At 39.3% G+C, this 26257-nt stretch overlaps 1 protein-coding gene across 12 annotated transcripts in view; it reads right to left on the reverse strand.

Annotated features, from left to right (window-relative positions):
- CUNH10orf71 (chromosome unknown C10orf71 homolog) overlaps positions 1 to 26257 on the reverse strand; it is a 75030-nt gene that overhangs the window by 43205 nt on the left and 5568 nt on the right. For all 12 annotated transcript variants that reach the window (XR_011164252.1, XR_011164253.1, XR_011164254.1 and 9 more), the window contains one exon: positions 2358 to 2466. The gene's annotated coding sequence lies outside the window, so the exon portion shown is untranslated. The remainder of the gene's footprint in view (positions 1 to 2357; positions 2467 to 26257) is intronic.

The following is a 26257-nucleotide window of genomic DNA, read 5'->3' on the forward strand; positions in this document are numbered from 1 at the left end:
TCTCTCTCTCTCTCTCTGTCTCTCTCTCTGTCTCTCTCTCTCTCTCTGTCTCTCTCTCTCTCTCTCTCTCTCTCTGTCTCTCTCTCTCTCTCTCTCTCTCTCTCTCTCTCTCTCTCTCTCTCTCTCTCTCTCTGTCTCTCTCTCTCTCTCTCTCTCTCTCTCTCTCTCTCTCTCTCTCTCTCTCTCTCTCTCTCTCTCTCTCTCTCTCTCTCTCTCTCTCTCTCTCTCTCTCTCTCTCTCTCTCTCTCTCTCTCTCTCTCTCTCTCTCTCTGTATCTCTCTGTCACCACTCTCTCTGTCAGTATACTGGACAATTCTACAAGACTTTCAGTTTCAGAGAGGGAATTTCCTTACTTAGAAGTTCCCATGTGAATGAAATCATGGGTCTAGCCCCTATCCAAACTACACTGAAAACTGCCACAAGAAAATACAAAAAAGTCTATTGGAAACTGCTGCTCATAGTACTTTCACTTGAGACCAACTTGATTCTCATATATCTCAAGAAACATATGGATTCTATATTAACAGCAGTAGTGGGCTCATCATCTTCCCAACAGATGCACATGATTAACTGGTCTATATGGATATAATGTGGTCCATTGAGAAGAGAGTTGGATTTGTAATTATAGGACCTGAGTTCAAATCTTGATTTGCCACTCACTATATATGTGACCTTGGGCAAGTGACTAAGCTTCTAGGGACCTCTGTTTTCTTATTTGTAAAGTGATGAGATTTGATTAGATGGCTTTTAATGATTCTTCCAACCTCAACTCTATGATCTTATGACTTGTCAGTTGAGTGAAAGTTAATTTTTTCAAATAATTTGTTTGTCTAATTTTTCCATTTTCCTTCAAATAAATCAACCAGATGTTTATCTGATCTGTTTGACCTGAGAATAGCTCACTTGTCTTGGTGTTATATAGACCATTACAATTCCCATCATAGTTGAAATCAAAGGTTCACTGAGGCAAAGGCAACTGGTCAAAGGTAAAGTATATTTGAATTGAGGATTTCAGTTGAAATTATTATCTGTTGAGCTCAGTAGATATCATATATCCCCAATGCTATGGACATAATTTTCACCATTGGTGAAAATATGGACAGTTGCACATGCCACGTGAATATGATTAATGGTGAAACTAATGAATTGGCAATATACTTCACCCATGCTTTTGTACAGTAATTCTGGGTTCAGAAATTGTACCTTTTGAAATTGTCAAAGGGTAACTAAGAAGGAGGCTAGGAAGTACAAGTCAAATCCAGATAAAATGTCCTTAATGTCAGTCATGAAGTCTTCTTTTTCCTGACTAGGATACCATGTTTTGGGATCTTATTAAAAGAGCTTCAGGTTTCAAGTGTGCGTGTGCTGTGGGGACGAGATTGTATTACACAACCTCATTGTTCTATGTTCCTATGGGTAGTTTGTCTCCAAACATTCTTGCTTTAATCATCTATTGCCTGAAACCTTGGCCTCCATTTATCTTAATTTGGGGCACATGTCCCTCTGTCTATTGACTATGGCAACACTCAGGATTTTCAAATGGCAACTCATAGTTAGGACATGAGACTTTTCCATTGGAATGAAAGGGATAGAGAACATTTAGCTCTATTATAGTTATTTTGCACGTGGGTCTCACTACTCTGGATCCAACTGTTTCCATGCTGAATTATACTGATTAAAAAACAAACAAAACAGGATGATTTGTTTCTTTGCAAGGAAACAAAAGCTATGTATATTTTAACTGCTTGAAAACTACCAAAGGAAACGCTAAGGCCAATCTAGTGTGCTTGAAAGGTTGGTTTACCTGGCCATACTGGACAAGTTAAGTAATTCTCAGTGTTATTCTATGAATATTTGTCAGTAATGTCAATATTGCCAATAACTTAATTAAATAAGGCACAATTTCCTCCAACTCAGAATACTATTTTAACTTGTTGAAAACAGGATTACTCAGAAGATCTAAAATTAGAATTCCACTATGACTTTAAACTCCCCAGTGAGATGTCATTTGCCTATTTAACAATTCCAAAGTGGTGAAAGCATCATGAAGAACTGAATCAATTACCCAAGTTTTTCAAGGAAAAAAAAAAACCTCACTTGCCTCAAGGAGAAAAAAGGAAAAGTTAGCTTTTTTCCTTTCCTCCCACTCCCTCTAGTTAATCATTAATTTTCTTAGTTCTTCATTCCATTTACTTAAAGAAGATCTAGTGTGGTCTATAAATGGTTATGTCATGAAAGTTACTCCCCTACCTCCCTTTGTAAAGAAACAGTATAGAATAGCCAAATACTACAGATCCTATGCAGAATAATTGCAGAAAATAGAAAAACAGTTATCATAGTGTCCTCAGGAACCTTACCTGTTATGGGTGTGAATCCCACAGGAGCATACCTTCATGTAATTTTCTCTGGCCTTCTGTGTATTTAGAATTTCTTGGAGTAGTTGTATTTTGTTTCATTGTTTTCCATCTGTAAAGAGTAAAAAACATAATTTAATGGAATTCAACTGACCAGAAAGATATTTTTTTTCCTATGATGTATCTGGCCTTCAACATTTTTAAAAATCATAATCAAGCTTTGCTGAATCCCTATCAAAGCCAGAACTCAAACAAATGTCTATTCCACACTGAGAAGCCACTGAAGGATTTAGGTAGGCTTAGCTTGGAGAAAAGAAGACTGTGGGTAGATGGAGAGAAGAATGAGATCTGATTGTTGTCTTCAAGTCATATGGAAGAGGATTCTTAGAGATGTAGGGCTGGAAAGGACCAAAGAGACTCTTTCACCCAACCCCCTTGTCTTGCAAAAGAGGAAACTGAAGTCCATGGAGGTCAATTGACTTGTCCAAAGTCACACAACTAGCAAAATATCAAAGGTGGAATTTGAACTCAGGTTCTTTGACAATCAAAATACTTTCCATTGTGCCACACTGACTCTGTTTAGTTTGGCCTATAAAAACAGAAATAGGAGCAGCAGGTAGATTTCCAAGAAGCAAATTTAATTTTGATGTAAGGAGAAAAACCTTAACGATTAAGAACTAAACCAATGTGAAACAGGCTACTTTGGGAATAGAAGGTTTCCCCCTGACTAGAAAGAGATCTTTAAGAAAAGACTGGATGTTCATTTGTTGGGGAAGCCTTGTTTGGGGACTGGATGGCCTCTTAGGTCCCTTCCAACACTGAAGTTTTGTGATTTCTGACTTTCTTCATTTATTCACAATACAATAATGATTCAAAAGACAGTTTGAGGCACTTTGAATTCTTAAAGCAGAGCATCAAATTAAATAAAAAACAATCTCCAATTATTTTAGTGAGCAAAATCTGACCCAAGGCAGTTTTCCCATGTGCATAAACAATGAAGCTTCTTTTCCAGTTAAAGTTAAAGAAAGTCAGTGCAGCAAAACCTGGGTCCATTTACAAAGCAATAGTACAGTATTTAATTTATTGTTGGCAGGAGAATCTAGTAACCACTCTGACAGTAAAAAGGGACCAAAAAACTGCCCAGGAGACTTTCAAAAGTGTTCACGATGAAGTTTAAACTAATTAAAATAAACCCACTGTGCAAATCTTAAACATAAACTATCAAGGGAATGGCTAGATGTCCAAGGCTTTTTGTGGATGGAAGTTACTGGATAAGAATCTAGACCAAGTTGGTTTATTGATGATATGAATAATTCTAATAGCTTACATTTGTGCAGCACATTTCTGCAGAGGATCACAGAGCTTTGTAGATGTTAAACCACTACTATATACCATACCTATAATCACACAATCAGGTAGCCAAAGGACTATTTTTGCCACCCCAACTTTTCTGCCATAAACTGAGGCACACAAGTATGTTGTAAAATGATCACAGATTTCATTGGAGAAATAAAAAAAAATATAACCAAGGTACCTCTTACTATCTCTAACATAAGAGTTCATTTATTGAAGACGTGTTTATGATCTCTCAATCAATGAGGAAGCATTTATTAAGCACCTGCTGTGTACTAGTCACCTACCCACAAGGAGCTTACATTCTAACAGGGGAGACAAAATACCTATAGATAAATATATAAGGAAAAATAAACAGATACTGAATGAGTGTGTACAAAAGACAAGATAGGGAGGGAAGGCATTAGCAGTTGTGGAGATCAGGAATGGCTTCGTGTAGAAGGTGGTATTTGAACTTTGTCTTAAAGAAGACTTTGGTGTACAGAGGGTTTTGGGGGAGAAACAAAATTTAGATAAAGCATAGACCCTGACTTCATGGAACTTACATTCTAGTAGAGGAATCTCACATACACATACTCACACATACACAACTTGGACACACATGGTGAGTGTGTTGAAGAATTGCATATGCTTGAAATCATTGTGTCATGCCAGATATCATCACTCTGGTTAACTCAGTGGTCTTAATGACCATTCTGGGTTGTGACACAGTAGATCCAAAGTGATGTGGCAGAGAGAATAGTGGATATCAAGCCAGGTCTAAATCACCACTTGCCCTTTCTGTGTAACCTTGGGAAACTAATTCAGCAACTCTGGGCTTTGGTTTCCCAACTGTAAAATGAAAGAAGTCTTCCATCTCTACAATATCATGATATTGTGATCCAGGATTTGTCAGTAAGGCCATAGTTAGTCAATAAACATTTTTAAGCACCCAAGATATTTCTAAGCACTGTGCTTAGTGCTAGGAATACAAAAAAAGGCAAAAGACAGTCCCTGCTCTCCTGAAGCACTCAGCCTAATGAGGGAAACAAGAAGTATACAAGAAAAATTGGAAATAATCAATAGAAAAAAGACACTAGAATGGAGAATGGATTTGTACAGGCTTCTTGTAGGAAGTAGGATTTTAGCTGGGATTTGAAGGAAGCCAGGGAAATAAGGAAGGAGAGATGAGGGGAGAGAGAGAGAGTTACAGTCAATGGATATGGTTTAAAGCATTGACTAAGTTCAGTGACCACAAGCACACCTCAGCTAAATGACAGTATCTCTCTTTAGTATCTCCCTACTTGGATATTCCACTGGAACCTTAAAATCAATGTGCTCCTAAATGAAACTTGTCTTTTGTCAAAACTATTTCTTCTTTGGAATTCATTCTCTGGCTCTTCCAGTAGGTTTCTTTGTATCAGGGACTAGATTGTATAAACTCTAAGGTCCCCTTCAGTTATGATCCTATGAAATGGTTGATGTTATTTTTGACCCTTCCTTTCTTCCCTCCCTTCCCCTTCCTTTCTCTTCTCTCTTCTCTTCTCCTCCTCTCCTCTCCTTTCTTCTTTTCTCTTTTATTTCCTCTCTAAGCCACCCACCTATTCTTGATTACGTTTCCCTAATACTGATTCTCTTTGCTGCTACTTCAATACAGATCCCCATTTATCCCCATCTTCACAGCTCAAGTGAGACACCTTCCACCAAAACATTAAAATCATACAATATTCTATGACTCCAGAGATAACATTGTTCAATAATACACTGATATTCATTGTTCAATAATACACTGATATTGCTCTCAAGATTGGGAGAGGTATATTTGCTAAAGATGTTCACCAGGTCATGTCTTATGCCAAATTCAAACAAAAGAATTCATTGTTAAGGACAAGGTTCTCCAAATGTTCTTATTAAGAGATGATAGCTTTCTAAATGCCCTGAGCTACAGAATACTATAAAGATTCCCCATAGAGAGCTAGGTGGCATAGTACATAGAATGTTGAACTTGGAGTCATGAAGATCTGAATTCAAATCTAGCCACAGAAACTTCATAGCTTTAGCATCTTACAATCTCAGGCATCTCATCTGTAAAATAGGGATTATCATACTTCTCATAATGTCACAGGGTTGGTATTAGAATCCAATGAGAGAGCATATGTGAGATACTTTGCAAATCTTAAAGTTTTTGTAAATGTTTGCTATTATTATTAGTAATAATGAACTACACACCAACACAGAAGTCAGCAATCTCACCAATTACTCTGTTAAAATAAAAGTGAGGGGCGGCCAGGTAGCACAGTGAGTAAGAGCACTGGCTCCAGAGTCGGGGTGACCTGGGATTGAATCTGGCCTCAGACACTTAGCACCCACCCAGAAACACCTGGCCATGTAACCTTGAGCAAGTTACTTAACCCCAATTGCTTAGGGGCAGCCAGGTGGCACAGTGAATAAGAGCACCGGTCCCAGAGTCGGGATGACCCGGGATCCAATCCGGGCTCAGATACTTAGCACCACACCCAGAAATAACTGGCTGTGTAACCTTGAGCAAGTTACTTAACCCCGATTGCTTTAAAAAAAATAAAATATAAAATAAAAGTGGATGAACAATACATACATTAAACAAAGCTATAGGGGGCAGAGCCAAGATGGCAGAGTAGAAACAGGAGTTCCTTGCAGCTCTGGCTTCCAACTCCTCCAATACATGTAAAAAATGGCTCTAAACAAACTTTAGAGCTACAGAACCCACAAAGTGACACAGAGAAACAAATCTCCCGCTGAAGGAAGCTGGCAGGCTGGCAGGAAGGTCCATCTCAGCATGCTGAGAGCAGAGCGCATTCCTGACTGAGCCAAGGTTTTAGCCCCAGGGCCGCCTGACCAGCGGCAGCTGGAAAAGACTTCAGTAAATCACCAGCAGCTGTAGCAGTTTCCAGACTTCTCAATTCACAAACGCCAAAGACAAAGTAAAAGGTCAGTGTGGAAGTTTGTTGGAACAGGGGGAGTGCATCCAGCTGCTACCCCTGGGGCAAGAAGTGGATGAGGTGCTGTGGCTGCAGCCGCTGCCGCGTGGCTGCTTCCAGAGCTCCTGGACTGCAGATTGTAGGGGTACCAAGCTACCATTCAGAGGGCAATCACTCTTGCTTTAACCTGCTTAGATCCAGATCACAGTCTTGGGTGGTGGTCCTGGGGTGTGTGACCAGTGAGCCAGAGTGTGTGGGGGCTGTAGAGAGGGCACCCATCTAATAGCTCTGACAAAACACCAGACATAGCTTGGGACACAACTCTCTCCACTCTGGAATCAGAGTTCTACTGTGGTAAAGAACTCAAAAGTCAAGTAATTGGCTGCCAATGTGAACAAGCAATGGAAGCACAAACAGACTATAGAATCCTTTTTGGGGGACAAAAAGGATTAAGGCATGGAGTGGGAGGAAGACAGCAAAGTCAGAACTCCTGCATCAAAAGCCTCCAGGAAAAATATGAACTGGTTACAGGCCATGGAGAAGCTCAAGAAGGATTTTGAAAATCAAGTAAGAGAAGTGGAGGAAAAATTGGGAAGAGAAATGAGAATGATACAAGAAAATCATGAAAAGCTAGTCAACAGCCTGATAAAGGAGACCCCAAAAATACACTAAAGAAAATAACACCTTACAAATTGACTAACTGGGGGCGGCCAGGTAGAACAGCAAGTAAGAGCACTGGTTCCAGTGTCGGGATGATCTGGAGATCGAATCCCGGGCTCAGACACTTAGCACCCACCCAGAAACACCTGGCCGTGTAACCTTGAGCAAGTTACTTAACCCCAATTGCTTAGGGGTGGCCAGGTGGCTCAGCGAGTAAGAGCACTGGCTCCAGTGTTGGGATGACCTGGAGATAGAATCCCAGGCTCAGACACTCAGCACCACACTCAGAAATAACTGGCCATGTAACCTTGAGCAAATTACTTAACCCCGATTGCTTTAAAAAAATAGACTTAACTCAAATGGCAAAAGAGGCCCAAAAAGCCAATGAGGAGAACAATGCTTTAAATAGCCAAATTTACCAAATGGAAAAGGAATTTCAAAAACTCACTGAAGAGAATAACTCCTTCAAAATTAGATTGGAGCAATTGAAAGCTAATGACTTTATGAGAAATCAAGATACTATAAAACAGATCCAAACAAATGAAAAAATAGAAGGCAATGTTTATTATCTCTTTGGAAAAAACCACTGACCTGGAAAATAGATTCAGGAGAGAGAATTTAAAAGTTATTGGACTACTTGAAAGCCATGATTAAAAAGAGAGCCTAGACAACATCTTTCAAGAAATTATCAAGATAAATTGCCCTGATATTCTAGAACCAGAGGGCAACATATAAATGGAAAGAATTCACTGATCACCTCTTTAAAAAGTCCCCAAAAGAAAACTCCTAGGAATTTTGTAGCCAAATTCCAGAGTTCCCAGGTCAAGGAGAAAATATTGCAAACAGTCAGGAAGAAACAATTTGAGTATTGTGGAAACACAATCAGAGTAACACAAGACCTAGCAGCTTCTGCCTTAAGGGACTGAAAGGCTTGGAATATGATATTCTGGAGTTCAAAGGAGCTAGGAATAAAACCAAGAATCACCTACACAGCAAAACCGAGTATAATGCTACAGGGAAAAATATGGTCATTCAATGAAATAGAGGACTTTTAAACATTCTTGATGAAAAAACCTAAGCTGAGCAGAAAATTTGACTTTCAAATAAAGAAGCAAGAGAAGCATAAGATGGTAAGTAGGAAAAAGAAATCATAAGGAACTCATTAAAGTTGAACTATTTATATTCCTACATGGAAAAATGAAAATTGTAACTCATAATACTTTTCTCAGTGTGAGGAGAGCTGAAGGGAATATATATGTATACATATATGTATAGGAGGATGTATGTATATACAAATATATATGTGAGTGTGAACATTTGTATGTTCATATATACATAGACAGAGGGCACAGGATGAGTTGAATATGAAGGGATACTATCCAAAAAAATAAAATTAAGAAGTGAGAGGAATTTATTGGGAGAAGAAGAAAGGGAGCAATAGATTAGGGTAAATTATCTCATATAAGAGAGGCAAGAGAAAACTGTTACAATGGAAGAGAAGAGCAGGAAGGTGAAAGGGAATGGGGCAACCTGATTCTTATTGAATATGGCCTAAGGAGGGAATAACATACACACTCAATTGGGTATCTTAACCTACAGGAAAATAGGGGGGTAGGGGATAAGAGGGGGGAGGATAGAAGGGAGGGCAGATTGGGGGAAGGAGTATTCAGTAGGCTTGCTATTTTGGAGTAGGGGGTAGGGGAAAGTCAGGGAGAGAAAAATTTTTAACTCAAAATCTTGTGGAAATGAGTATTGAAGACTAAAAATAAATTAATTAAAAATTTAAACAAACAAACAAAAAAGCTTTATAAGGTGTGCTGGCAAGACAGACTGTTAGATTCATTCACCATTATATGCATCTTGGATAGGAGATCCAGATGGATAATGAACTGGAATCAGAAATAAGTAAAAAGAGAGACTAAGGATGATTGCATTTGAATGAGTGAATGAAAAAATATTTACTAAGTTCTTACTATGTGACAAGCCCTGTGCTTCACCCTGGGAATGCAAATATAAAAGTGAAGCCAACCCCTGACTTCAAGATGCTTACATTCTAATGGAAGAAAAATCACAAATAAGGCAGTGATTCTAAGGAAGGACATCCTGGTTAGGAAAGTTATAGGGATGGTACATGGGGCCACTGAGGAGCAAATCAATATACTCTACATTTAGGAGGGGTTAGGGAATGGAACAAAAAAAGGGTACACATCCAGAGGTGAATTTATGGTCAAGGTTATGGCCAGAGAGGAGAAAAGGAGGGGAAGCATAGCAGAGGCTTTCCTGAAATGGTGTACAGGAGAAGAAGTCACCAAAGAAGCATTAGATGTCTCAGGTTGGAAGTTCCTCCAGGACACGGTTTCTGATGCAGACAATGAGGTGGTTGGCAAGGAAGTATAGAGAGATGGCCATAGAGGAGGGAGTGAACTGGAGAAGCTGAATAGTACCTTACTTGATCCCAAATGGCCTAGAGCTGGATAAGACCCTCTTGTTCACACCAATATTTTCTCTATGATGCTATGTAGCTATGAATCATGGAAAGCAATAATCTTGGGATAACCAAAAGGGCAGTGGAAAGATGCATGCGTACAAATAAGTAAAGGGTGAATCCTATAGGAGAAATAGTACAAAAGACATTATTGAGGTCACACAGGAATAGAAAGGGCTCCCTTTTGGGGGGGGTAGGCCTTCTGGGACAAAATGGGCAAGAAATTCAAGTATGCAGAGGTTGTCATTTGCATCGGCAGAGAGTACCAATGAAACGCGATAATCTTAGACTAACGAAAATGATAAATAACCTAAAAGGGCAGTGGAAAGACACGTGGTGAGTGCAAATAGGTTGCCACGTGTTACCAAGCATGACTCACACAGGAGAAACAGGACAAAAGATGTTCTTGAGGACACATGGGAATAGAAAGGGAGGTTGGCCAACTATGTAGCAAGATTGAGAGACAACGGCTAGACAGCATGCTACTCTGGTACCTCTAAGATATTAAAAGATTCAGAGGAATGACTCCAGTTCATTGGGTAGGTCCTCCATGGAGTATTTATGGGACAAAATGGGCAAAAATTACAAGCGTGTACAGATTGTGATCTTCCCTGGCAGAAAGTGCCAATGAGATCATGGATCCATTAGAGTGGCAAATAAAATAAAAACAGTTTCTATGTGAATTCAGGCAGCCTGGTGTCATGGTGGACAGGAGAGTAAACGTGGAGAAAGGAAGACCTGATTTTAAATTCTGCCTCAGACATTTATTAGCTGTGTGACTCTGGGTGAGTTTGACCTCACTCAGTCTCAGTTTCCTCCTTTATAAGATAGGGATAATGATTATTCTTCCCTCATGGAGTTGTTGTGAGAATCAAATTAGATAATTTATTCAAGGTGCTTTGCAAATCTTAAAGTGCTTTATCAATGTTAGCTATTATTACAGCCTTAGTGTAGGGGAAAGAAAGTAGGTTTGGAAATGAAATATCTCTGATTTGTCCTGTATGCACCTTGGTGCACGGTTGTCTGCACGTTGTGTCTCCTATTAGACTGTGAGCTTCTTAAAAGCAAGGACTGTCTTTTGACTTTCTTTGTATCTCCAGCACTTAGCATGGTGCCTGGTATATGTTTATTTAGTCATTTTCAATTGTGTCTGACTCTTCATGACCCCATTTGGGGTTTTCCTGGCAAAGATACTAGAGTGGTTTGTCATTTCCTTCTCCAGCTCATTTTACAGATGAGGAAACTGAGGCAAACAGGAGTAAGTGACTTGCCCAGGGTCACACAGCCAGGGAGTGTCCAAGGCCAGATTTAAACTCAGATATTCCTATTTGCAGTCCCAGTGCTCTACATACTGCACCACGTAGCTGCCTTGCCTACAGCAGGTGTTTAATAAATGCTGGTTGACCTGCTGACTGGATTTAAATTACCCATGGGACCTTCGATAATTCACTTAGCCTCTTTGTTCCTCAGTTGCCTCATCTGTAAAATGAGGGGGTTGAACTACCTTAGAATACAACATGTTCCTTACACAATAATGGTAGAACTTTTACTCTTTCAAAGCATTTCCCCCCCAATGAATTCTTCTTTTGTCACTTTGAATGACGCCATCTTGAATAGTAGATATCCACATGGATGAGGAGAGTGGCCTTTGGAGACAACATTTTTGTATGTCTATCCGCTCCACACAAACATGTACACTTCACTTCATAGGCAGCTGCGATTGCGTGTGTGCCCTCAGGGTACCAGCTATAACATGAGAAATGTCACAGGCTGCGGGTGCTACTCCTTGACTTGGCACACGCCTTGATAATAACACTCGCTAGTGTTTATACAATATCTTATGGTCTGCAAAGTGCTTTACAAATATTGTCTCGTATAATCTGCACATCAGCCCTGGGAGGCAGGTATTATTATTATCCCCATTTTACAAATAAAGACACTGAGGCAGACAGAGGATAAATGAATTGCCCAGAGTCACATGGCTCCAACGTCAAATTTGAACTCAGGTCCTACTGACTTCAGGTCCAGTGTTCTATCTACTCTGCTGCCTCCAAACTGATATTGCTCTCACAGAGCTGTCTGGTCCAGAATGCTTTATTGTTGCATTTCACCCTCCACAACAGCAAAACACTTTGTCACCTATGAGAGTGAGAATTGAAATCAGTGTATTTCTTGCACAAGTAAGTCCCAGACTAGAGTTTCCAGGGTTCACATTTCATAAAGTTTGATCCCAGTCCTAAGTTAGACACAAAAAGGCCAGGCCCCCTTAGAAGAAGAAGAAACTAAAATTTCATTCTGAATGAAATCTCCAGTATTGTCAGAGGACAAATACACAGAGTATGTATGAATAAAGTTTCTGGAAGCCTGGAAGAAGGGAGGTTTTATGTTTTCATTGGTCCCACATTCAGTTCTTATTAGTCTAGAGCTAATCCAACACCCTAATTTAATACATAAGGAAAAAGAGGTCCAGGAAAGTTAAGCGACTTGTCCAAAGTCACACAAATTGGAAACATCAGAAACAGAATTCGAACCCATGCTCTCTGATCCCAGAGTTCTGCCTCCCTTTGTTGTGATGAGGTAAGTTTTAGGCTCAGAAATGCAGTATTTATGTTAAGGGATAAAGGACAACAATTCATTCAGAAAATAAAGGGAAAATTCTTCCTTTGAGTAAGTGGATCATGATGCCAATATTTTCCCTCCTAACAGAATAGTCAGGCATATAGTGAGGGCAGCAAGAGACTTGTCTTCTTGGTCAGCAAGGGAAATATCACTCCCCAAACCTCAGTACTCAATTTCATACCTCCTAAGAAGTGTGGCAGGTAAGGAAGAGTGTTGTTAGTGGAGGCAGAAAGTCTGGAGTTCAAATTCTGCCATTGTTACACATTAGTTACATGTTTATGGATAAGTTATAAGTGCCCCAAGGCAACTCTCTAAGATTATAAGGTATAGGTCAATTCATAGGATCACAGATTTTGGAATAGGAGGGACATTCAAGGCTTTCTAGTCAAACCCTCTCATTTTATAGATGAGGTAACAGGAACCCAGAGTAGTTAAATGATTTGTCTGGGGACGTACCACTAAGTGTGCTTGGGATGGGATTTGAATAGTGATTCCAGCTCCAGTGCCCTAGCTTTCCATCATGGCATGATCCCTCTCGCTGAGATCCCTACATTGGTAGAGAAAAGTTTTTACGCCAGTGGTTCCTTACACTAATGAGATCACAAGTCCAGATTAAAAAAAATCACAAATAACAAAAGGAGTCATTTGCAATGATCCATCATCTCTGTAGCTCTTTGCCTTTCATGTCCACAGGATGCCATAGGGACTGGATTTGGGGTCTGAGTTTGACAAAGTTTATCCCTTGTGGTTTTAAGAAAGTAAAGTTTTTTTGGGGGGCAAATATAATTGTTTTTAATTAAACACCTTTCCTTCTCAGTTAAATGAAAGCATCACAACCAGACAGCATTATCCCATTAGAACTGATTTCATTGTCTATTTCAGGAGTAGATTCTGAGTATGAGGGCAATTGACCATCTGACTATCTTACCATATTACATTATGTAATTTCTAGACATGGGTTCTAACTTGACGCCATTTGTTTTCATTGCATCCTGGATGAGCATCCCTAGAGGAAGGGTTTAATCTAAATATGACCATTGTGGAAATTAAGGTATGGAGAGCAGTTACCCAATTCAGCCCATGACTCTGTGCCCCCTTCCTTCAGCCCCCATAGTTTTTTATGCCAAGTCGATGTTGGGTACAGTGAGTCAGATTGGATCCCAGCTTTGCCTTCATCACTGATAGCTATGGAATTTTGGACCAAGTTCTCATCATCTTCATGCTTCCATGCCTATGAAATTAATGTATACATTGGCCACCTTTTCCATAAAGAACAGAGCACAGAGTAATGAGCTGAGCTAGAAAATGACTTCGTTCATCTTAAATGAGAGGCGATGGGAAAACCTGAAGTGAATGCTTCAAGCCTCTTAAGCCTCCTGCATTACTCACAAAGTTTCTATTGTCCTGGTACAGTGGTATCTTTTGAGGGAAGATTGGCATCTTGGATTCACGTGCACCTTTTTATGCCCTTGTGCATTCTTGGAAAGTTGTACAAATTAAAATTTTGTAAATGGAATCATATTGTAAATTTCTCAGTCAAGGCTGAGAAGGCTGTGCCCAGTGGCCTCCTGTCCATCACTTTGTATGCATTTTATATATGTCTAAGTTGACAAACATATATTGTTCTCCCCTATAGAATGTAATCTCCTTGAGGGCAGGGCCTCTTTCACTTTTGTCTTTGTATACCTAGTATCTAGCGCAGTGCTTGGGACATAATAAGGATTTAATAAATGTTTGTTGATTGATTCTCATGTGAAATTAGATATTTTAAGGGAAACATACAAGGAATACTTTCATAACACAAAAATGACAACTTGGTATGTTTGGAAAGTTTAGACTTTTAGATATAATTCAATTTAATTTGTGTTTTCTTAAAGCAAAATAAATGTCATGAAAAGGTATGGTTCCTAAATGTAATGGAGAGAGAATTGGGTTTAGCTAGAGCATTATTGTCAAAATCTTATCTCAGCTACCATCAAAGTGACCTTGGAAAAGTACTTTTTACCTTTCTGTCTCTTAATTTCATTTGTTAAATGAGTATATTGGAATATATTATTTCTAAGATCTAAATACCATTATTTGATGAATGACTGATTTAGTGATCAAAATTTAGAAACTTAAGGTAGGTAGGTGGTACAGTGGTTAGAGGCTGGACTTAGTCTCAGACACTTCCTAGCTATGTGACCCTGGGCCAGTCACTTAACCTTGGTCTGCCTCAGTTTTCTCATCTGTAAAGTGGGGGATAATAATAGCAATTATCTCCTAGAATTGTTGTGAGATAAGATATTTCAAATCTTAAAATATTATACCTACACATATACATACATACGTTCATACATTCATATGCTGTTATTATTATTAGAACTTAAGCTTTGTTCTCCTTTATAATCCCATAGGATCAACTGAGCTCCTTAGTTTTAATTTCTGCATCAACAAGCATTTATTAATCACCTACTGTGTGTGAGGTACTGGAGACATAACAGTTCCATTTGAAACAACCAAAATGGACTAATCAACCATGGGTACTGATCATTTTCTGGGTGATTGATCAGCAGTTATCCTGTATGACCAGAACAGTCCAAACTTTTGCTTAAGGAATGGGAAGTAGGAGAATTATAATTGATGAAAGGAAGCTTTCTGGGGCTTTCAAATGAAGGGCTTGCAAGCAAGCAGGCGAGTAACCTTTTTTGCCTTGCTCTAATTGTGGGGAATCCATTATGCCAAAACCTGGACAAACTGTCAAGTCATCTTTATTTGTGATGTCATTGTAATAGCACTCTCCCAGATCAGTCCATCTCTGAGATTCAAGAAGGCTGCACTGATGCCTGACTATAATTCAGCCAGACACATGTCAGTGACACTATATAGGAGAAGAGAATCCGTTCACCTCTACTGAGCCAGATGAGGACACATTCTTAAACTTGTGACAGATTCTCTGCTGTCCCCCCTTCTAATCTCTCTTGTTTCATTTTGGGACCCAGGAAGACTTCATGGGATCCAGCGTGCAACCAAAAATGATTTAGATTAAGCATTATGAAGAGGGGTGTGTGCACGTTTCCGGAAATAGGAGAAGCTGTGAAATACCAGCGTCCCTATGTCGATAGAAGGGGAGTCAGCTATCTGGACGAGGTGGTAAGAGTCAGATATCTAGCCATTAGCATAAGAGACAGAAATTCTCTCTTATGGAGAGAGAACAAAGTGGTGATGCCATCTGCTTGAACACAAATAGTAACAGCTAACGTTATTCACATGCCATTTTGGGGTTTGCAAAGTGCTTTCTAAATATTATCTCATTTCATCCTCACAACAACCCTGGGATGTAGGCACTATTATTATTCCCACTTTACAAATGAGAACACTTATACTCCGGGTGCTTAAGTAATTTGCCCACGGTCATATAGCTAGGAAGCGTCTGAGGCAGGATTTGAACTCAGGTTTTCTAGACTCAAGTACTCTATTTACTATGCCAGGTTGCCTCTCCAAGAATAACAGATGACATCAGAGAACCAATATAGACTTCCTGGACACTCCTTTGGGACATGGTTGACAAAATAGTTTCTCTCATGGGACAGTTTGTACCAGAGTACAAAGCATGGTCCTTAACTCTGAGCATAGTCCTAAGCAGTATTTCGGAGTAGATTCTGAGTGTGAGTGCAATTGACCATCTAACTGTCCTAGCAAATTACGTTAGATGATTTCAAAACATGGGATCTAACTTGACATCATTCTCTGTCCTATGCTCTAATCTTGTGGGTCCAGATTTGCTTAAATACTCATTCCTTCTGAGCCAAGGAATAGTATTTTCCTACATGTGAGCTCTACTACTTAAAGTATTAAACTTCCCTTTCCCAGATCTTTGGAACCCAGGAGCTGGCCTATGGATAAAATAGGATGTCTCATGTAATATACTTTCATGTGCCCCAAAGGAGATGTCTTTAGGACACAGCTATTCAAATTGCAGTCACAATGATTCTATCACAAGTATGGAGGAACTTTTTCCTTCTTGTGTGTTTAGGTTGTCATTAGATACTAGGCTAACTCTCTGCTATCCAGCCAACCATAGCCCTGGTTGATAGAGATTAATTTGTTAAGGTGAGGAAGGTTTGGAGCAGAGAAGAAGGGAAGGGGCCATTGGGTGGGGTGTGGAGCATAGCTAGGCTTTGCCTTTTACCTTCCAGTTCTATTTGTCCTACAAATGCCATCAGTCATCACAAATGGCCTTTGGACATAGTTCAACCATGATATGTTAGCATTAATATTATAATTATTCACATAAAAATACAATAATTAATAACCGCATCCTGACTACCATGTGATTCATCATTTCTTGAGTGAGATCCTTAATTTCTGTCTCCATGCAGTAAAGGCTATAGTGGTTTGACAGAATGAATGTGACTTCTAAAGATGCCCAGCTTATAACCAGGAAGGAACATAGACATTAGAGAATCTGACTCAATATTGATGACAGATCTATATGATTCCATTCCTCCTAAGAGCTCAAACTTCCAAGATAATAGATGCATTCCCATACAAGTGCTTACCACATACTTATCAATATGTACTGCTTATCACAATACTTAGCATCTGCTTATCAATATGCTTTGCTAATGCATCCTCTGACCTCTTATAGAGAAGGGTACAGGAATTGGTACCTGGTATAAATAGGCAAGGCAGAAACAGTCCGAGCATAAGGACCTAGGCAACATTAACTGGAGTCAAGAATTTCCGAACATGTGGCATAACATGTCTTTCCCTCTCCTGGCTTCATAGAGCCAGGTCCCCAAATAGAGCAGGATGTGAACTCCACTGCTTGCCAACAAAGAGGAGTCTGGTAGAAAACAGTTTTTAGGTTGGGCGTGCTATTGAGAAAAACAATTGTGGGGGAAATTAGTGGTAGCAATTTGGTTGTTTAGACGGCCACCCACACCCCATTTGTGCCTCTCTAGCCCCTGCCAAAGCATGTTTATAGGGCTTAGCACGATGCCTTGCACATAAATACAGTTCATTGAATGAATAAGGATTGTAGTCAGTTAGTGAACCTTTAAAGTTTCTCCTGATTTTAACGTTCTGTGTTTACAGTTTGTAAACGTTGAAGAAATAATTGTAATTTATCTCTTACCTGTTGTACATTCTTAATTATAGAGAAGTCATGAAATTAAGAAATTCATAGGGTCATCTTGGTGGGTAATGGATGGAATGTGTTAGGTTAGGTCTAAAAAAGACACACGTACAATAATTCCGTCACACAGGAGGTCTAGGAGGAAGCTAAGAAGGGTTACTAACTATAGTTGAACCCAACTGAAAGTAACTTTTTGTTTCCCTCATGTACCTGGCCCTACTCTTCACATATGTTTGAGTAGAAACATGACACAAAAATTAATCTGGGTTGAAGACTAACTTCTGGAAAGAGAGAGGGCTTCATTTATTAAAAAAGCATTTACTTAAGCACCTGCTCCTTACAAGGCACTGTTCTGTGCTCTAGGGAGGGTGGACCAAAATGACACATTACCCACATTCAAGGGATGTGTGAGTAAATATAAAAAATATAAATATGTTGGGGGACACTGACTGCTGAGGGGATCAAGAAAGGCCCTATGTAGGAAGGGACCCTTGGGCTGAGAATTGAAGGAAGCTACAGATTCTAAGAGGCAAAGGTGAGGAGAGAAAGCATTCCAGGCATGGAACACAGCTCCCATGGAGATGGGAAATGAAACATCACATGTGAGGAAGCGCCTAAAGGCCTGCTGGGTAAGATTGAAGATTGTGAGGAGAATATTGAGTATTAAGCCTAGAAAGACAGAGTAAAACCAGATTGTTAAAGGCATTGAGGAGGTGCCCCGATATTACAAGCAAAAAACAACAGAGACAATCATTGGTCTAAACTTCTATTAAGAAGTGGAGAGTTGCTTAAGCCAATGAGCAAACAACGTTCACCTTTCCCAATCTAACTGCAACAAATAGATAGAAAATGAGAGGAAGAACCTAAAAAAAAGATAACTGTGATTTTAATCTCTGTTTTCTATTGCCTCAGTCAAAGGGACAGAAGATTTGAGTTTGAGGACTATGGGATATAGTTGGACCATATGAGTGACAGTAGGGATTGTATACCAAAAGTACTTAGCAGGCTCAGACTAGGCTCCAATATTAGGCCACTGAGCATCCCATGGTTTAAAAAAAAAGCATGATTTCTTGAGGACCACTCCATATACTAATGTCTAACAACTCTACTTCTAGTTATAAAAAAGTGATTTTTAACTTTCAGAGATTGTCCATTCCAGGCAAACTGGCCTGCCATCTGCCACCTTGTCTTTATTTTGAATGGTTCCTATTTTCGGGTTCCTCCATTTCCTCCCTGGCCTTTTCCGATTGTCTCTGGGTGTTAGTATTCTTTCCCTCTCTTGAAATAATTTTTTTCTGGACTTTGTGCTTACTCATCTATGTCTATTTTGTATCCCTCCTTCTTCTCCCTTTCCCAATATAGAAAGAATATAAGCTTCTTGACATTAAAGACTGTTTTTGTCTTTGTATACCCAGAACCCAAAACATTACCTGCTAGATAGTAGGTATTTAAGAATATTTGTTGAATTGTTGAATTCCTTTCCAACTCCAAGCACTGTGTTTGAAGAAAGGTTCTTTTTATTCATAGGGCATAATCACTTCCATAATATTACTGAGTAATACCATTATGTACAAATCTATACAATAACCATGTTGGAAGCTTAGGAAATGATATTCTGGAAGCCACAGAAAATTTATTATCTGAATTGTCAGCCTTGGGCACAAAAACTTGATGTGGCTTAAAACACATGGATATTTATAATTGTACAATTATATATGTATTTATAATAATTTATATATAAATGTATAAGTTATTTATAAATAAACTGTGTAATTCTGATCATTCTTACCTCATTCAAGCATATTGAGGTCAGATAATACATGGAAGAATAGTTGGAAAATTTAAAGTAGTAGACTGTAAGCTCTATGAAGGCAGGGGCTATATCTTATTTAAGTTTCTCTAGTATCTTGTTATTTTATTTTTGCATCTCTAGCAGCTTGTGCAATGTTCTGTTCAGTAGACACTTTATATATAGGCCATAGATTTAGACCTTGAGGCTAAGTTGCCCTACACTAATCTGTCTACTCCAACCCAATCATTTTATAGTTGAGGAAACCAAGGTCTAGAGAAATTAAATAACTTGCCCAGTGTAGTAAGTAGCAGATCTGGGATTTGAACTCAGTCCCTCTGACTCCAAGGGCAGCTAGGTGGTGCAGTGGATAGAGTGCTGGGCCTGGAGTCAGGAAGACCTGAACTTAAATCCAGCCTCAGACACTTACTAGCTGTGTGACCCTGGGCAAGTCACTTAACCTTGCTTGCCTCAGTTTCTTCATCTGTAAAATGAGCTGGAGAAGGAAGGATCTTTGCCAAGAAAACCCCAAAAGGTAACACGAGTTGGACATGACTGAAAATGACTGAACAATAAAAACAGTCTCCGATTCCAAGTACAGTATACTATTTCTTTCACTCTAACATGATACTTCCTAACATATTTGTTGAATCAAATGCCTGCATTGGGACTGTGAACATGATAACTAATTGTATGAGAAATAATAACTGACTGATATATATATATACACACATACACATATATTCACACATATGTGTATCTATGTATCTGTGTGGTTTTGTTGTTCAGTCATGTCTAACTCTTTGTGACTCCATTTGTAACTCCAAGGTGACTTGCCTAGGGTCCCATAGCTGGTAAGGGTCTATATGAGTCTTCTTGGCCCCAAACCCAGCCTTCCATCTATTATAACCATCTTTTACTGTGTAGAACATTCAAGTGCACTCTATGATATGATCTCTGGACAGCAGTAATTACATCAAGGTGTAGCTTTCCTTAGTGAAAGGATTTTTCCTATGGAGGCAGCACAAATCTCATTTTCTAGGCCTTCATCTTAAATCCCTACTCCTCAGAAACATATCTAGATTAAGAAGCTTTTTAATATCAGCAACATGATAGTAGTTACAGTCAGTATTTATTAAAAAATTTAAAATTTACAAAAACACTTTGCCTCTGTTATTATATTTGATCTTCACCACAACCCCGTGAGCTACTATTTTGTTCATTTTACAGGTGAGGATACTGAATCCCAGGGAGGCTAAGTAACTTTCCTAGGGTCACGAAGATAAGGAAGAGGAGGGTGAGAGAACAAGAATTTATTAAGTGACTACTATGCATTAGCCACTATACCAAATGCTTTACAACATTACCTCAGTTGGTCTTTACAACCCTGGGAGGTAGTATTATCATACACTTGAGGACACTGAGGCAGATGAAGGTTAAGTGACTTGCCTAGGGTCACACAACTAGTAAATGTCCAAGGCAGTATTTGAACTCAGGTTTTGCTGACTCTAACTATGTTATCTAACTACATGCCAATTACTCTGCTCAATAGGTGTATGGGGTATTTGGCAGGCAAAAATACACCCTCATTGTCCTATAATAGTTTAGAGTGTGATGAGGTTTTCCCTAAGGCCTTCTTCATTCCAATTTTAGGGGAGTTGGAAACAAGAATTTGAAAACTGCTGTTCTCATCGTTCCATTTCTCTCATTTCCCCTGGCCAAAAAAGCTAAATTTGCTTGAAAGAAAAAACCCCTTGAAAGGAGATTAATTTAATCTGATTGTCCTGCCTGAACTTGGAGTTTCAAGTCTGGTCTAGGCAGGTCCTTGAATAGCCAGTAACGAAGTTCCTCAAATGTGTATTTTTCCTTTCTGTTGTTTATGATGATCTAAGCCCCATCTGGGCCTTGACACTGCCCTATGCTTTAGGAATGTCCCAGATAGGGACTTCAGGGGGCCTCTGCCCAGCAGTTTCTCAGGCAAAAGCTGAGGAGAAGGGTAGATTGAATTGCAACTTGTCACTTCCAGTAAGTCAATAAGATTGTAGCAGGTGAGCCGATTTCTCAGCCAGAAAAGGGGAAAGAAGGCTACATATGGTGGGCAACTGGGGTCAGGGTAGGGGGTGTGGTTTGATGTGGTCATGTAAAAATGATGAATTTTCTGGTCCAAACTTTTTTTTTTTTTTGCTGCTTGTAAAAAGCAAGACTGGGGTTTCAGTTGTAAAATAAACTTAAAAGTCAGAGTGATCTGCTTGCTTGTATATGCAACAAAAAAGAGAACCCAAAGATTTAAGCCTAATTTGTCTCTTTTAAAAACATTAAGCTGAAAAATGTGTCTGCTGTAAAAGATCAGAGAGTAAGGTTGATGACTTTGTGCAGTTTTGCCTCACTTAAATCGAATTCCTGCATGAGCCAAAACTTAGCCCCATGATGCCTTTGGTCTTCTTTGAAAAAGGCCAACAACAATTCTTTTTTGGGAGGAACCCCCCCCCATTATATTTCCTTAGGCCATTATGATCTCCTCAATGACAAAGAATCATTGTAATCTGCCACAAGGGGGATGCAAACTCTCTTTGTTCCTCAGTTTCCTCTCAGTAAAATAAAAGAGCTGGACTAGAGGGAGTTCAGTGTAGTGGGAAGAGCCCTGGGCTTAGAGCTGTGAAGACTCGATTTCATATCCTACCTGTGAAATGTGGATAATAATGTCTATTTCAATTGAGATAATATGTTTATGAATAGTGAGCCTTGTCCTCAAGGAGCTTACAGTCTAGCTGAGCAAATAATTATTACTGTAAGTAATAATGACAATAACTAGCATTTATAGAACACTTTCAAGTTTGCAAAGTATTAACTTATTTGATCCTCACAATGGCTCTGGGAAGGTAGGTGCCATTATTATTCCCATTTTACAGATGAAGAAACTGAGGCAGGCAGAGGTTAAGTGATTTGTCTAGGGTCACCCAACTAATAAGTATCTGAGGCTGGATTGAACTCAGGACTTCCTGATTCCAAGTCCAGTTGTCCATCCACTGCATCACCTAGAGGCCTAAATATATATGCAAAACCATATTCAATATGCAAAAATATATATGCAAAACCATAAATTTGGAAAGTAAACGAACCACACAGACTACGATAAGTGCCAAAATAAGCATCATGGATAGACAATAAGAGTAAGGGCCATATAGGAGTACAGGAGAGAAAGCGATCACCATGAATAAAAGATAGTACTTCGGAGGCATTTTCAGTCTGCTATTGTCTAAGAAGGAAATGTAGGGTGAATGAGTTCAGTGTGGTGGTTTTGTATTGAAAACAGGCAGCGTATCCTCAGAGGTACATTTCCCAGCAAACATTTGAAATGACCAAATATGGTGGGCAACATGAAGTGATGGAAAGTGCATTCATTGGCTTTGGAACCAAAAGACTTGGGTTCAGAACTTCCTTCTTCCACTTATTAGACTTGTGATTGTAGACATGACATTCACTGTCTTTGTTTCTCAGTTTCCTCATTTGTAAAATGAGAGCTCTGGACCAGAGGGAGGTTAGTGTAGTACATAGAGTTTTGGGCTTGGATCTTGAAGGTTTGATTCCAAATCCTACCTACAATACTTATAACCTGATTAACCACTGGCAAGTCAATTAACTTTTTTAGGTCTCAGTTTTCTTATCTATAAAAAAGGATAAAAATACCTATAATAATGCAGTATATAAAAGGCAGTGATTACTATCATTGTTAATTATTTTGCTTTAGAAGTTTCCTTTGGGTTGTCAGATCCTTTGACTCATGACTTTTGACTCATGATTTTATGAAGAAAGCTTAAGGTGTTGAGGTGAAATGTGATATTTAAAATCACTAAATGAGTTAGTGACTTCAAATATTTTTTCTGTTCCTTAATTATCCCCCACCACCCATCTACTTGCTTATTTCTTCTGAATCCTAATTAATCATTGGTTCCCCTGCTTCCTTTGAAGAGAAAAGTTCTTGGGAGCTAGGAAGACTTTTTATTTCTGTCTGTGTAATCAGTGCCTAGGACAGTGTCCCACACATAGTATCACTTAATACATTTTGTTAAATTGATTTCAGTAGGGTTGAATTGAATCATGGATGGAGAGAGGGCTTTTTCCCTCTAAGTAAATTTATCTTTTTAGTCAAGGGGATAGGAGAAGTGACAGGATGAGAAAAGAATAATTTTGCAGTTCTGATTTCCCATGATCCCCAAATTTGACCTAAAAAGACCTCAGTGAGGATTTTGTTGGTATCAGGACTGACCAGTCATAAACATTATGGAAAGATGAAGAGGGACTCACTGGAACAGAGAAGTCAAAATACAGCTGACAAACAGACAGACAGAAGCAGGTCTTATAATAAGGAGCTATGATAGCTATGAAGTGACAGATATTATCAATGTTTTTCTGAATTAAAAGTCAGTGTAAGAGTCTCTATTGTCTCAGAAAGGAGCCTGGCAACCTTGCATTATCCACTTCTAATGAGTTAGAGTACCTCGGCTCTAGACCTAGGGTCCTACTTTGGCATTCATTCTACACCATAAATATCATTCCATGCTCTAAATGACTTCTTATTATTTATAAATCATTGTGGCATGGGGCACAGAAAGTCAGAAAGACTGGATTTCAGGGGCAGCCTCTGGTATATCCTACATCAGGGCCAGCTTCTTCATTTTCCAGATGAGGGGACTGAGGCTTGGGGAGATTAAGTAACTCTCAAGGTCACAAAGGGAGTGGCAGGATTCAAACCCAGGCTTTCTGGCTCCAGAACTAGGGTTCTTTCCACTGTTCTGTATGGTTTTCTAGTTGGGGAAGCCAACCTGGAGCCCTGACTTCATCTCTTTCTAACTGTATAGCCTCAGGAAAGTAACTTCAACTCTCTGGGTCTGTTTCCTCATCTGTAAAATGAGGGGTTCCACCAGGCAAGCCTTAAGGTTTCTTTCCATGATAACTTTCTTCAATTCTCTCTTGCCTGTGAGGTAACCTAGATATTGTTCCAATGTCTGAAAGGTTAACGTGAATGATGACCACTGGCTGTTGCCTATATCCACAGAGGAGAGAAACTAGGCTTAAAAAAAGAATAGGGATTTTCATAAGAAGACATAAAGGAAAATGCACTGATTGGGGAGGGGTGACTTACTCTAAATGTTCCTCTGAACTTTTCCTAGCTCTCTGAAAGAACAGCCCAGTCGAAAGACAGCATGGGGTAACTGGAGAGATAGTGGGACTTAGCAACAGGAGGTCTGGAGCCAAACCAGGTTCCATGACTGAGTCACTTAATCTCTCCGTCTCTATCTGTCAAATGGGGATATTAATACCTGTACTGCCTACCTTACAGGGTCTTAGGGGGAAGTGCTTTGTAAGCCTTAAAGTACTATAAATATTGGTGATTATTATTTACAGAGGCTGTTTGGAATAGTGGAGTCAGGACAACCTGGCTTTAAGAGATGCCTCTGGTTCATATTTATCTGTGTGACTTTAGGCAACTCTCCAGAACCTCAACTGATGTGTGAATTGACAGTTTGGAGGAATTTTGATGGAGGAATTTTTCATACCAGGATTCACAGATCTGGACAAAAAATAAAATTAAAAAAATACTTCCATGTTGGTCAAGACTGATTTGGAGTTTTTTCAGGTAGAAGGATCCCTAGAGTGATCATCTAATTGACTCCCCGGCCCCATTTTACATATTCAAGGTCACAACAAGTAGGAAACACACAGAGAAATCAGGATTAGAACCTCTGTCTCTCAACTCCAAGGTCAATGCTCTTTCTACTACATCATGCTGTTTCTCTCCTTCCCCCTCTCCAACACCAATCTATATTGCCTCTCATCCTTCTGTATGTACTAGTCACTTATTATCTTGAATCCCTAGTAAATGTCCTGACTTAGAGAAGAGATTTATAGACCCTTTAATACCTGCACGATATTCTGAATCTTGAACATCTGGTGGGTCAAATTCAATGCACTTTAGGGTTTTTCAGCCAATTGTTATTTGTATGTTATGTCTCCTTGAGTCTGCTGGGGATTCTTATCCAAATTTACATTAGGATAGGACAGAGGAGAAGTAAAGAACAAATAATGGAATAATGATGAGTTAAAGTGGATACATTCAGGGAAGGAGATAGCAAAATGGGCTAGCTAGGAAGTTATTCTTCCAAAATAAACATGACAGATAGAAACAGGACTCACTGTGACAGAGGAGCCAGAATACAGCTGACAGGCAGACAGAGGCAGGGTTCATAGTAAGGAGCTACTGTAGCCCTGAATTGGCACCTACTGCCATGCTGACTCTACAGATTCATTTGATCAGCATCCAACATTAACCTCATAAAGCTTCTTCAGAGACTTTTCAAGCAAATTGAAGAGTTTCCTTTTTCTCTCCTTCTTCATCCTTAGATTTCAAGTTAAGGCTGTGAGATATAAGACCTATGAGCTTAAAGCCCATCCAAAATATATATAAATATATCTAACATGTTGTTTTCCATTGCCCTCAAGGCTGCCAGAAGGCAAGGAGAACGGGTAACTGGGAGAAAGAAGGTGATCAGGGATACCAGAACTGGTCAGAAACCCATAAAAGTGCTTTAGATGTAGGCATTACTGGATTTTTGTGGGCAAGTTGGACCCTCTCCTAGGATTCTGGATTTATGAGCATTACCCTTACATACCTGAGTTTAGAAAACTAGCAAAGAAGAGTGAAAAAGGAAAAAAAAACTAATTAAAGGATATCCAGTATGTCTGTCCAAGGAGTGGCCTTTGGGAAGGGGAGCCTGGAACCTCTAAGAGGAAGTAAAGCTAATTGTCCCACTTTAAGTTTGCAGGTTTCTAATGAACTTTCCCTCTAAGTACATGGGAATAATGACTCTGATTCTCTCTCTCTCTCTCTCTCTCTCTCTCTCTCTCTCTCTCTCTCTCTCTCTCTCTCTCTCTCTCTCTCTC

The sequence above is a fragment of the Petaurus breviceps genome, unplaced genomic scaffold (assembly GCF_028583685.1).
Source record: "Petaurus breviceps papuanus isolate PSGF00001 unplaced genomic scaffold, PetGlider_PUasm1.0 90740, whole genome shotgun sequence".
NCBI classification, from domain to species: domain Eukaryota; kingdom Metazoa; phylum Chordata; class Mammalia; order Diprotodontia; family Petauridae; genus Petaurus; species Petaurus breviceps.